This window comes from Rhyacophila brunnea, unplaced genomic scaffold (genome assembly GCF_057557595.1).
Source record: "Rhyacophila brunnea isolate RB1 unplaced genomic scaffold, BYU_Rbru_1.0 scaffold_2, whole genome shotgun sequence".
Taxonomy (NCBI): Eukaryota; Metazoa; Arthropoda; class Insecta; order Trichoptera; family Rhyacophilidae; genus Rhyacophila; species Rhyacophila brunnea.
The window spans coordinates 12,748,275-12,762,502 of NW_028232859.1; the positions used below are offsets into that span (position 1 = coordinate 12,748,275).

Below are 14,228 nucleotides of genomic sequence, written 5' to 3' on the forward strand. Positions count from 1 at the left end.
AATTTTAGTCTTTTTTTTTAATTTTATGACCAGCCAATCGAGAATTATTCTTCAAAATGATAATGTTTTCAGATCTAACGAGTCGAAAATTCTCTACCACGCTAAGTATCGATTCGATCAATCTACCTACCACAATATATGAATTTATATTTACAATAATTATTTGTCATAATACAAAGTGTTGTTTTCATTTAAATCGAAAGTGTTTTGAAAATATGATTATGGAGGCTCTGTAGATTATTTCATTACATATTACTATACATACATAGTGCATACATAAGTACCTATATATCTAAACAATATCGACACTTGACTTATTATTACAATATGGATTAGAGATCATTGTATCACTATCAATAATAATATTTTCATATTATCATTAATACGATGTTCGTGGATTTGTTGTTTATAAAAATATAGTAACTTCTATTCTTTAGAATAAGTTTAAAATAATGAAATCTTTTATGCACCTACGTAAAAATAATAATTATCGGAGATGTGACCCATTTTCAGAATTTTATTAACTAGGGAAATCAACACGAAACGAAAAAAATCTAAAATACAGAAAAAACGGAGTACCTAAGGTCGAGTAGAAATTATCACGAAACAAAGATAAATTAATAAATATCTCCCCAGACAACCCTAAAACATCTCAAGACACCCATAAGGCAAAAAAACAACATTTATATATGCGCGAAAGGTAATTCATTACATTTATTAGCTACAGTTAAAAATTTAGCACCGGGGTAATGCAATTATAATTTTTTCTGTTTAATTTTTTTATTTTTTCTTGTTTTTTTTTAATACAGGATTTCGCTTTCGCGATTTTTCGGGAAACAATTTTAACGCCCGTGATAAAAGTTGAAAATTTCTTGTTTAATAATTATTTTTAGATTGTCAATAATTATTTTTCTACGAATTTTGACATCAATGGAATATAACAAATTTAAATTATTAGATAGGTAGAGGAATGGTATTATTTTTTACTACGTTTATATTAGCTCGTATTCTTGTTTTCTGGTGCAGATTTTTTCTTGTGCAGTACAAATTTTTTCTTGTTTGTCCAAGATTTTTAACTAACTTCCCGACTAGCTTGACATCTGAAACTTTTAGAATATATCAGAACACGACGACAATGCATTCTTTTAATACTTTTGGCCATCTTTAAGCAGAAATGAATTCATTTTCAGTTAATTCTGTTTTGTATGGAAAGTTATTATCATTGGTTGCTAAGGGGGTCGTAGCAACTAAATTATTAATATATACGTGCGTTACTATGGAAATCAATATGAAATGTCAAAATGACATTTCTGTATTCTATAATATTTATTCAGTATCGCTATCAAGTACAATAAAAAGTTTTTATTAATACATAGAGTTGTTAAGTTTATATGATTCAACAGAAAATTTAAAAACGTGGTATATAAAAAGTTCTTTTTATCTTGTAATTATCTGACACTAGCTGACCCGGCGAACTTCGTACCGCCTCAGAAACAATAAATTTTGTGTTAACTTATTAGCTGAATTAAATTCAGTTTTTTAGTAAGTTAAAATAAATACTCAAAATGAATTGAGTTCAATAAATGTGTAAAAATCAAATCAAAATGAAAAGTTTTTTAATTACTTACATTGAAATGAATGTAATTCACGTGGCAGCAAGGCATTTGCTTTATTGAAGCGAATCGAAATGATTCGCGTAGCATTGTTGCACTGTTTCTGTTAAACTATTTGCTGGATGGGTTGCACTCAAGTCGATTCCCTTCATTGAAGCACCTTGTGATATACAACATTTTTTGTTTTGTTGTCAGGTGCGAGAACGAACAAAGCGGATGGTTTGCCGACACGTGAACATGCTACGTACAATTGACCGTGAGAGAAACATTCATTTTCTAGATTCAGGCCACAGACACTCAAGGATTGGCCTTGTGATTTGTTGATCGTCATGGCGAATGCAAGACGAATCGGAAATTGAATTCGTTTAAACTCGAATGGCATATCGGTTGGGATCATCGGAATTCTCGGAATAAGAACTTCCTCACCTTTGAACATTCCTTTGATTATCGTCGCGTAAATCACATTGCCCATAAGATTTCTCACCACCAAACGCGTTCCGTTACATAGTTTTGGTTGGTTCAGATTTCGAAGCATGATGATTACCGAACCAACTTTCAGTTGTAAATTATGCGGTGGCAAGCCAGGCAGATCCAATGAGTTTAAAAATTCAGTCGGATAGTTGGTTGCTTCGTCTTTGTTTGTTACACTGTCGATAGATTTAAAGTAATGCAGTGGACCAACGATTTGATTTTGAATTGTGAAGTTTAAGTGATCCACATCTTTGTTCTTTGCCGCAATAATTGCTCGTTCACTCAACCAATTGTGATTTTTATGGTTAGCAATGATGTTCGGGAACACTTTGTCGATGAGGTCGTCCTTCGTTGAGACTAAATTGCAAAAATTCTGCGCAAAAGAAATCAATCCGTTTGATTCGTCGACAGGAACACGGCCGTTACCGATAGTCAGCAATTGTTTGGAGAAATCTTCGGCAGATGGATCGTTTAGCAATGCAACTCGCATGTTTATCGTCAGCTGAAGTTTCTTCATATAGCGCCACAGAGTCGATGATTTGAGGCAAGCGTTTATTTCATCGGCAGCGGTCGATCTTGGAATGACTGGTAGTGTTTGGCGGAAATCGCCAGATAGTAGAATCATTGCGCCTCCAAAACATCTCGAGTCATTGCGCAGATCTTTCATAGTTCGATCGAGTGCTTCCAACGCGCGTTTATGCGCCATTGTGCATTCATCCCAGGTGATGATTTTACTTGCTACCAAAACTTTGGCCATTGCTGAGTGTTTCGCAATGTTGCATGTCGGTTTTTCAGTCGTTTGAAGGTTTAACGGCAATTTCAACGCTGAATGAGCCGTTCGGCATCCTTCTAGCAACGTGGCCGCTATCCCAGAAGAAGCAACTGCTACAGCAATTTCGGATCTCGCACGAACAGTGGCCAAAATCAATGACATGAGGAATGTCTTCCCAGTTCCACCGGGTGCATCGAGGAAAAATAAGCCACCATTTCCATCATCAATTGCCTTCATTAACGTATCGTAGACTTCCTTCTGTTGGGGGTTCAACAGTGGTACATTCGTTCGAACTGATTGTTTCAATGCATCTCGATCATATTCACGTTCACGTTCCAATTCTCGATTGAAAGCGTCGTTCATTCCATGATGTGGCGTTGGCATGCCTAACTTGACTAACAAACTGCCGCATATGAGGTAACACATGTCTTCGATCAAAAGCAAAGCCTGGTTATGAATCTCCTCATTCACCTCGAGATCGGGATTCCCTGAACTGACACGAATTCGGTGTAAAATGTCTTCTGACATGTCATCTTTGTACTTGTTCCACAGTTCAGGTGGATTCGATGGGAAGCATGTCGAAATAATGATAGCAAATAATGTGCGTATCTGACTTGGAGATGCAGAAACAATTGCTTCAGCGATTGTCATGTCCCAATGAGTATCGTTTTCAAGTAAATTAAGCTGTTGACATGCAGCACGAAATGTTGGGCACACTACACCGTTGACTGTTCGAAGTGATTCAAATGATGTTGGCCCACGAACATTCACCAGCAACAACCGCAAGTAGAAGCATTCGTCATTCTTCGGATGAACTGTGTAAATGCGACCAAGAGCATCAGTAGAACGCACATCCGGATGATCAGGAACTGCATCGCCTTGCTTCCGACGCTGAAATTTCTTCGATGAAGCGTTCCAAGTGTAATAACGTGGCATCTCAGAGTAGAGCAACGTTCGTGCAAACGGATCGCTTTGGCAAATCGAAAAGAAACTGGTCAATGTTGTCGCTGGAGGTGTTTCAGCACGTTGAGCAACATTCGATGTGTTGAAATAAACTCGTTGACCATTCTCCAGATGCACCGCCAAATGTACAACAGTGGGATGACGTTCATGAATAGGGAATGAAAAAATACGCCAAATCGCTTCATTGCAGCTCACATATCGACCAACTTGATAGTGCGTGATTTCATCGTTGGTATTGGGAGTTTGAACGCCAAAAACCGCCATATCGCTGCCTTTGGTGACATATTTGCAGATGTATTTAATGGACTTCACTGAATTGCAATACTCCACGTTGCAATGCGCCTTGAATGTTTTGGAAAGAAGTGGTGAATATGGAACAATCCAAGTGTTGTCGACCACGATATCGTTTCCTTTCACTTTCGTTGTGATAGTTCTACCGTTATCATCGGGTAATCGACGCCGATACAGTGGACAACCATCGTTGGCAGTGATAGTCTCCGCCGTCAAATTTCGTGGATAACGCTTTGAACACTTGCCGTCGACCATGCACGGTGATTGGGGGTTGATGGCGCCACACGGTCCGTGAATCATGTTAGTAATTACAACATCATGCAGGTCTGGATCGGTTTCGGGATCAGGAATCTCGGCACATATGATGTCATCTATTTGGTCTGGTCGAATTCTTTCGACTAACCAAATAAGAATGTGTGCATGCGGCAAGCCTCGTTTTTGCCATTCAATTGAGTACATCCAGCATCGAGTATCCCCAAAGACGCGATGCTTAACAATGTAGTTAATCAGCGACAGGATTTTTTGTTTGAAGACACGTGCGGTGATGTCGTGCCGATCACTTGATGTTTGTCCGGGGAGCAGTAGTTGAACAATTTCTATCCATTTCCGATTGCATGTAAAGGTGATAAATAGGTCTGGACGACCGTAATGACGAACATATGTCATTGCATCTTGCGCATATTCATGCATATGACGTGGGCTGCCAATGTACGTCGCTGGTAGAATAGTCAATCGACCAACATTAGCTGCATCTCCTTCGGTGCTGATTGCATCGCGTAAATGAATATACTGCTCCGAACGCAGTTTGGCTTGGTTCAACCGAATGAAAGTGAGGCGCTCCGTCTCGATTTTGACGTACATGTCGACGCAATATTGCTGAAGCAATCGACGAAATCGCAGCAAATAGTTGTCAGCATTTTGACGAATCATCAAACGATATGCGTAATAATTCATCGAGCTCACCTTCTTGGTTTCCACACCTGAAATGAAATCAGTGAAATTAGTGAAATTATTGTCATGTTGAAATGAAAATTATGAAATCGATACTCACCGTTCAATGGATTTATCATCTTGATATTAAAGTGATATCCATCGTCTCCTTGCCAAAACATCAGCGGGTATTGCAATGCATCGTATGAACGGTGTGTTTCGTATATTCTTTGCAGTTGTCCAGTGTCGCGACGTGTAAGTACAATATCGCGCGTTTCCAAGTTTTCACCGATAATCGCAATTGCGACTTCATCTATTGTTGGAGCGTTAAATTGGCGTTCGTGTGTTCCAGCGGGTCGTTTATCCGCTCTGATCACAACTTTGTAGTCATCACTTGGTATGCGATCCAAAGCAGTTTTGAACAACCGAACCAATGCATGATGTTCATGAAGTAGTTGCTGCAGATCTTGAAGAATTGCTCTTTTCATTGCCGTATTGATCGTTTGACGCCGATCAAGTTGTTCGTCCATATTGCCCATGAAGTAAATTTGGATGAATTTATGATGTGCGTCTTCAAGCTGTTGCAATGATCCAATTCGATGGTGAATTTATTTGGCCTTGGATCTGTAAAGTCGAAAGCGAAGTGAGAATTACTGATTTATGATCACCAAAAGAAAATGAACGTTTATTCTCTCGAGCAGAAATTACCTTGAATGTTGGATTGAATCCGTGTTCTTCAATAATGTCTGCTCCAAATGAAGTCATTTGGAAACATCCGTTGTATCTTTGAGTGTTTGATAGAAAATGTCGTGATTCTGGTGTTTCGCCACGAAGCAATGAATGCAATGGCTCAGGTGGCGGAGGCAATAATGGCAATTTCACCTTGCCACTGAGACAGCACAATCCAGGCGTTTCTCCATCGAACTTCAATGCACCGCAATGGTCACACACAACCTCCATTGGGCCAATTCGAACAAAAACATGCGAGCTATAATCAATTGTGCAATCGTATTGAAACGCTACTCGATTCAAATCAACACTTGAAGCATTTCTTCTTGCGCGTCGAAGATTATCACGTTGTTGATCTGTGCGATATTCTCGACGATTTCTCATTGCCAATTGAGCCGTTTGACGTAATACCACTCTTTGTTCTTGTGTTTGTGAATCGCGAAGTCGAGCCATATTAACGCGGCGCTCTTCTCGTGCGATTTCTTGCTCATCTTCAGTGGATTGATAAACAATATTCCGAAGTCTAATTGCATTACGGCTTCGTTGTGAAAGATTAGATCTTCTGGCTCGTGGCATTGTAAATAACACTGAAAAATTAATCACACAATTCAAAATTACATAATGAAGCAATTATAGATGCGCAAACAATCACAAATTTCAAAACCTCACAAAGTGAACATCTTCGAAGGCAACTTACCGTTTGAAAATCACGATCGAAATAGCTATTTGTGCACCTAGCTGGTAATGATTATTCACGGAGATCGATTGTCGAATCAAGTCCGAAGGGCGAATTTTGAAATTGGTAGGTAAATAATGAGTAATACCAACGATAAGATCATGTGACGTTAAATTCAATCGAACGAAAATTTTTGGATGTTTGCATTCGTTTGATTTATTTGATAGACGCAGTCGGAGAAGCAAAGGAGATTCAGGCAGGACTACTTCCTAACAAATTCTCCGGGATCTACAATAATTACTGCTATATACTACGAAAGTCTTTCGGGATTATCTGAGGCTAAACTAAATCAACTGTCAAAAGATAATGCAACACAACGCCATGTTCATTCTTTTGTTTCTATGTTTGTTTCTTGTTTATTGTTTCTGTCATGTATCAGAGTTGGCGTTGTATACTGATTTAAATTTTTTGTGATTTTCTTTTATTTTCGAATGCGCGAGATTTATTGTTCAAAATGTCAAAATGTATGAGAAAATTTATTTTATTCATAATTTTCTTTTCTGTGAAATTTTCCGATGTTTTAATAGTTATTCTGCTATTCCTGGCGGAGACAAATCCAACAAATCAAAGATCGTAAAAATCGGTCCAGCCGTTCTCGAGTTATAAATGGTGTAACTAACCCGACTTTGTTTTATATAGGGTAAATGCACTGGTATCCGGACAGTTAACTATTTTTTCACCTTATTTTCGATTATCTTTTCCATTTTTAGAAGAAAACAAAATATGTTATGATTTATAAATGTTTACATATATATTCTTTTGGTTTATAAATATTTTAAAAATCTATATTTAGGTAAATTACTATCATATTTCTCATGTTTAGAAAAATGGTTGGTTTTTTTAGTTTCCGGACACACAATCTTAGTTTCCGGACGTACTATTTTTAGTGGTCGGACAGATTATTTCGTATAGAAAATAAGGCAAGTATTGGTGTTAAAAAAATATTTTTTCACGTTTAAACAATTTTAGTTAATACAGTGATGCAATAAAAGCAGAAATAGTTCACAATGAGCACTCAAGCAACTGCTAACTTGAAAAAAAACATATTTTTATTTATTCAATGTGTTTCTTTCATATAGTTCTGTTGAAGTAATTTTGAGTGCAAATTGAGCAAAGCAAAATGAAATAAAAAACTGAATTTCATAAATCAAATGGTAAAACTAATAAACATCTCAAGTGAGTTGACCAAATTTTGACATCCAAAAAATCTCAAACTGTGTAACTTTTGTTTGTGTTCTATAATATGCAAAGCAGGCTTACAAAAAAAAACATACTTGAGAACTGCTGGCAACTAAATTATTGCCATTGATAATTTTAAAAAGGTTCAACACTTCAGTCACCATAATTATATTTCCAAACACACTAAAATAAATTTCAATACTAATCCTAATCCCTTCTCTGACGAAAAATAAATGTTTTCAAGTGCTATTTTCAATCATAAATATAAAAGAGAACTAAGTGTAAAAAAATCCATGCTTGAATCAAGCACTCTTCAGTAGTTTTACAGAGAAAAAAATGCTTCAGTGCTATACCCCCAACCCAATAGCCTGGATATGTGACTTAATGTCTAAACACCTACAAACCCGGAACCGGGGTTCAACGTAATACGGGTGTCTGAGTGATTATACGGGTGATAAACATATTAATTTAGGTCTAAGTTTAAACAAAAATTACATACAAAATCTTTTAGTGATGCTTCACTATAAGATAACATAGACATTGTCCTGCATTTAAGGTGAAACCAACGAACACATCCATCACAGCCAATGTTCTTTAATAAACCATCCTCAACATCACTTTCTAATTCATCAGAACAATTTTGGCAAATCGCCTTTTTCGCTTTCCTTTTTTTATTTTTTTTATTTGTCTTCTCTTTTCTAAGGAAGACCTTTCATCTTCTATGAATTGCTGTACTTTTGTCATCCTTCACTTTTTCTTCTATGATCTTCCTCCACGCTTCCGAAGAAATGGCGCTTGGTGCTTTGACAGTGTCTTATTATTCTATTTTTACTCCCAAATTGAGTAGGTTTGGGGTAAAAAAGATGAGATTTTAACGTTAAATTGCTCACACTTGATGAACTGGTGCTTGCATTTGACGTACTCGTACCAGATATTGGAGATAATTGTGTAAATACATAATAATTAATTAGAAAATAGCTTTGTCCGGTCATTCAATATTGAATTTTAGTCGCCGGACAGCAGGATCAAAATTATAAAATCGTGTCCGAAAACTAAAAATATTAACAATTCTATGTTTGTCCTTTTCTAACTTGTATAAAACCAAGCAAGCCTCGATGTGATACTGTACACACACAAATACTCAATGTCCCTTATAAATTCAGTGCCCGGACACTGCGTCCGACAACTAAAAAAAGATAAAATTTTGCACTTTAGTTGCCGGACACCAAATATTTAACTAAATTTAACAAAATACATTATTTTTATCATTGAATAATATACAAGAACATATTACTGAATAATATGAAACATCTTTGAAGCGAATAAATGAAATAATCATAGTTTTAACGTACTTTTTGTATCCTTCGTTCACTAATTATTTTTTAAGAAATCGAATATTTTTTTTTGTTGAGTCAGCATGTGCACCACTACTAATGTAATACTATAGAATGAATTCCTTTGTGCGTGACAAATATAATTTTATTGGTCAAGGAACAATACAGGCACAATATGTGGTTAATCCTTCATATGAAACTCTCATACTTTGCTTATTTTCGTTATATTTGTACAAAACTGTCCGTATACTGAAGCTGTCCGGGGACTAATGCAGTTACCCTATATAGATAGATTATGCCACAGCTAAATCACGTTGCAACGATGTTAGTGTCATTTGAAAGTAACGATACCAACAACTAAATGAGTCGCCTATACTGTCACAAGAATTAGACATCATTCTACCTTATGCATAAAAAATACTAATATGGTTGAATACCTACCTACAAATTGCGGTGTCAACAGGTAACTACCCTTAAAAAAAATATATGTAATACCTAGGTACACCTAGTCGTTGAGATTTCAAAATATAATAAATTATTCATAATATACCTACCTATAACGAATCAAGTAGGTAAAAGTAGATGGATCAGTGACGTCCCGTGAGGGTAGGTAACTCGTGCGTTGCATAGGGGCGGCACATTATAAAGGGCGGCGAATGAATGAATGAGTACAAATATTACACTTTTTGAGGGCAATTACGATTTTCTATGAAGCAGATTCGGTCGCTTCATTAGAAAATAATATGTACATAATCTCAAAACCTGTCAGCGCCACAGTATTCTGCGCAGGCCTGATTGGATTGCAGCGCGAGGCTCCCAATTAACTTAATAATAATTTACTAAACATTTTGATAACATTATAACAAAACTACTTAAATTAGATTAAATCAACAGCAAAGTCCTTCCGATTTTTGTCAACATTTCAACTTTAAACGTGATTTTTTTTCCTGTGACGGTACTGTTACTAAAATTTACTTAAAAAGTGACACAAACCAATTTTGAACATTTTAACCATACATACCTACATGGTTCCAACCAGTGGCGCACTCAGGATTTAATATTGGGGGGGGGGGGGGCAAGGAGGAGAATATAAATTAATCCCATAGGTTCTTTTTCTTCTTCATATACTTCATTATTTTTACATATTTTCACAATACACGGCGGTATATTTTTATAGTTTCTCCTAGTTTTTATTGAATTGGAGGCATAGTGGCGGTAACCGTTGAGCGTGTCATCAGCGACTGGCGGATCGGAAGTGACTTAGAGCGACCATGCTGGACATGTGCGCCTAGTATGCTAAAACATTACACAAATAATATCGGCTGTGCTATCCGCATGGTCTAGAGCAGTGGTCGGCAAACCACGGCTCGCGAGCCACATGTGGCTCTTTGGCCCCTTGGGTGTGGCTCTGTCACAAATGACCACGTATGGGCCAAAACAGTGAAAGATATAGATATAACAGTCAAAATGACTTCGAATATAACCAACCAGCAAGACGAAGATCTTAAATTGGTTTCAGCTTTATCAATAGCAGTTAACAAGTCTTGTGACATAAACGATACAGCACAAGTTTTACGTTTTGTAGGTACGATTTATTTCATCTACAGGTCCTAAAGAAGAACTTGTAGGATTATTGCCACTCAAATATCAAACACATGGAGAGGATATTGCAAATGCTGTAATTGAGTGTATGGAAAAACATCATATTCCTCTCGATAAAATTGTGTCAATTTCAACAGACGGGCGGTGTAAGAAAAGGGGTTGTTGCTATTTTGAAAGAAAAAAAGTCACGAGATAGGTACTTGCTTACCATTGCACCATTCGTCAAGAAGAGCGTTGTGCGCAGACATTTGCAAAGTTATGGAATTGGTGATTAAGATTATCAACTCTATTATAGATAAAGCTTATGGATAAAGAATTATGGAGCTCTGAATTTGAAAATCTCTGTGCTGATATGGACATGTTGGAGAAAAACAAATGTGGACATGTTTCAGAGCACAAGTTTAGTAGTCTGCTTTGAAAGACCTGGAGAAGGTAGACATGATGATTTTTAATACCTGGAATAGTATTCCTGACTCATGATCAGTTGAAAAAACTAGCGTTTGCTGTTCCCTTTCCAGTTCTACATATTCATGCGAACAATCTTTTTCAAGCATGAACCTTATCAAGAGTCAATTGAGAAGTCGTTTTATTGATGAGAACCTGGAATCGTGCATAAAATTAAAGACAACAACATACAAACCTGACTTATCCAAACTTTTCAAGGAGACGCAAGGCCATTGTTCACATTAAATGTTTGTTAGTCATTGTCATGATTTAATTTTATAGATCCCTTACCTACAATTTAATTTTTATCAATAAATAAGATCATTATGTATTAAGAATGATATCACGTTAACAGTGTACCTACATATAGTAAGTTTAAGAAATATGGCTCTCAAAAAAAATCTCAATCGTTGTACTGTTGATATTTGGCTCTGTTGACTAATGAGTTTGCCGACCACTGGTCTAGACTGTAGAGAACTACAATTTATGTATGCTGAATTCCACTGAAAAAAATGTTCTTTTGATTTACACCACCACCGACTGTAGTCGTTCTTTTCGCCAAATGTTTATCGTCGATTTTTGGTTTTTTATTGAGGTTCCAAAATATTAATTGAAAATGGACGTATTATTGCATTTAACTTAATATACACAAACCTTTTCAACACAACACAGCCTAATTTCTCGTTTATCGGTCTTTTGTCTATTGCACTCGGTGTACTTACACCAAGGCCCCCACATCCTGAAACGGGCCCTCAGGCTCGGATATTTGGTAGGCCTATAGACGGTATTCTAATTCAAGGCGGTACCACGCCTCGGGACGTCACCGAGATAGATATACCTATATAATATATACTTAATATTTGTTGTAACTGCGGTTCCGATTTTTGTTTTAGTGAAATCGAACCCCGTTCGAGTTTTCCGTTAAAACCGAACAAATTAGTGGTCCTAACAGCTATAAATAACAACTCTCAAGAATAGATCCGGGGTCTATCTCGCATCTCGATAAATTGAACATCCGAAATCTCGAGAATTATTTATTATCGAGATCCTCGAAATTTTGTGAAATTGTTAGAAACCAAAAATAAAAAAGGGTAGGTACCTATATTTGAAATGGAAAAAATGATCGTAAGCGAAGTTTCTTAAATTTATGAGTGATTTTTAGAATTTTTTTTCATGAAGAGTGAAAACAATAGCTCTCGACTTTCATTCTCAATGGTTTTTAAATTTCTTGGTTAAAAGTGTTTTTCGGCATGGAGGTAAAAAGAAAAAAAATGTTGAGAATTCTCATGAAATCATTAAACCAATCTCGAATTCTCGAGAAAACAAGTATTCCTTATTTCGAGAATTCTCGAAACTCAAGAAATGAAATGATTGCGCTAATCCAGCGGATTTTATGCCAAGTACACTGATTGCAATGCATTTGTCCACTCACCAAGTGACATTCTGGCCCATATTGCAATTTCATCAACTTGGCGAAGTCACATTCCTTACCCTTTCTTTTCTCTTGTAGTCTTTCCATGTCACATGCTACCATGCGCTACTTGTAGAGGTTTTATGTTTCACATGCATACGTCTATGTTGTGAGTGCATATTGGTTGACCATTTATACACAATGGGATGATTTGATGATACTATTCAAGCACCCAAATGCGATCCATGCAGTTTGGAGTTGCAAGAAATTTCATCATGTATACCACCTTTTTGGTCAGCAAAGTAGTTCATCATTATTTTTGTTTTTGAGACATTTATCTTTAAACTTACTTTCATTTGCAGGCTCTTTCATTCTACTCTGGAAGGATTTTGCAAAGACAACAATGTCATCTACTAAGCGTATGTAACAGGTATTCATTGTTGGCAAAGAATAACGCAAGGTGGCATGGAAAGATGCATATTGAGCAAAACACGGAAAGATCTTAAAATAAACCAATGGGCAATGAGGCAGATAAGTATGCGATGTGATAGAGCGATAGGTGTTGAACCTTTTGGCTACCCTGGGCCACATTGAGTGAGGAATAGTTTTGGAAAATCTTGAAACCCATTCTCAAATTCCTGTCTCACAAGTGATAGCAAGGCTGCATATTTTTCGGAGATCGATTACTTGTGTCGCATCACTAGCTACCCAGGGCCCCAGGTTAGATATTATGCCTGTTCCATAGGTAGGTTACCAAACTGATGGAATAGTATGAAAAATAATTCTAATACAAATTTTTTACATGAAATTTACAATACTTATCTAACAATATTTTCTTCGATAGACGTCGAAATTAGGTTCTGCCACTGCAGGGGTGTCCACGCAAATTGGACTTGCAAAGCTTGTGCTCCATTGGCACGCCATTCAGTGTAGAATGATCCATTCAGTCAGACGATTTACAGTCTTTGGACATTTTTTTCGTATGGAGCACCCCAGATCTTCGGACTTTTAAATCTGCACTCTAAGCTCGTTGGATTTCAAACATGTTCGATATTTTATTCTCCGAGTTGCCAGAATTCGTACGTCAATCACTATGTAAATACAATTTAACATTAATACGCAATCATTCGGACTGGAAAAAAATCTGTAATGGTTTTCGGTTTCTTTTTTTATATAGATAAGTACGTCTAAAATAATACTATAATAATTCGCTACAAACATTTTGATCCCGAAACGACGTCTTTTAGATGGTATAAACTGTTTAAAAATTAACCTCCCTTTAAATACAATTATCGATTCGTTGATGCACAAATTCTGGTGCGGAATCATGGACTCTGTGAATATCATTGAATATTTATTGATTAATTTGTTAATTTACACATTAGAAAATGAGAGATTTATCAATTATTTTTTTATTTGTATTTATTGAAATTCATAAAAAACGTAAAACTTGTGTTGTTTTCACTGCTATATTATTTTATGCAAGTCTACATATAAATAACACAAAATTGTAGGATTATCTGAAGACATTACGATAATCGCAACTTTTGACTTTTGACAGCTCGACTTTTTTATTCGTTTGTTGATCACTAGCAGAACACAGAGCGCCGGCATAATAGTATGTGCATACTTAATGTTTGATTAGTGATAATAAGATTGGTGCCCTACTATAAGGAAACAAATATACCTGTAAATGCGTTTTGAAAAAAGAAAAATGATAAACATTATATCGTCGTTGAAACTAGAAAATTGT

The 14,228-nt window shown here is 36.3% G+C and overlaps 1 pseudogene; it reads right to left on the reverse strand.

The window, feature by feature from the left end:
• Window positions 1-2,006: 2,006 nt before the first annotated feature.
• On the reverse strand, window positions 2,007-6,222 carry LOC147071879 (uncharacterized; annotated as a pseudogene).
• Between the last annotated feature and the right edge of the window lie 8,006 nt (window positions 6,223-14,228).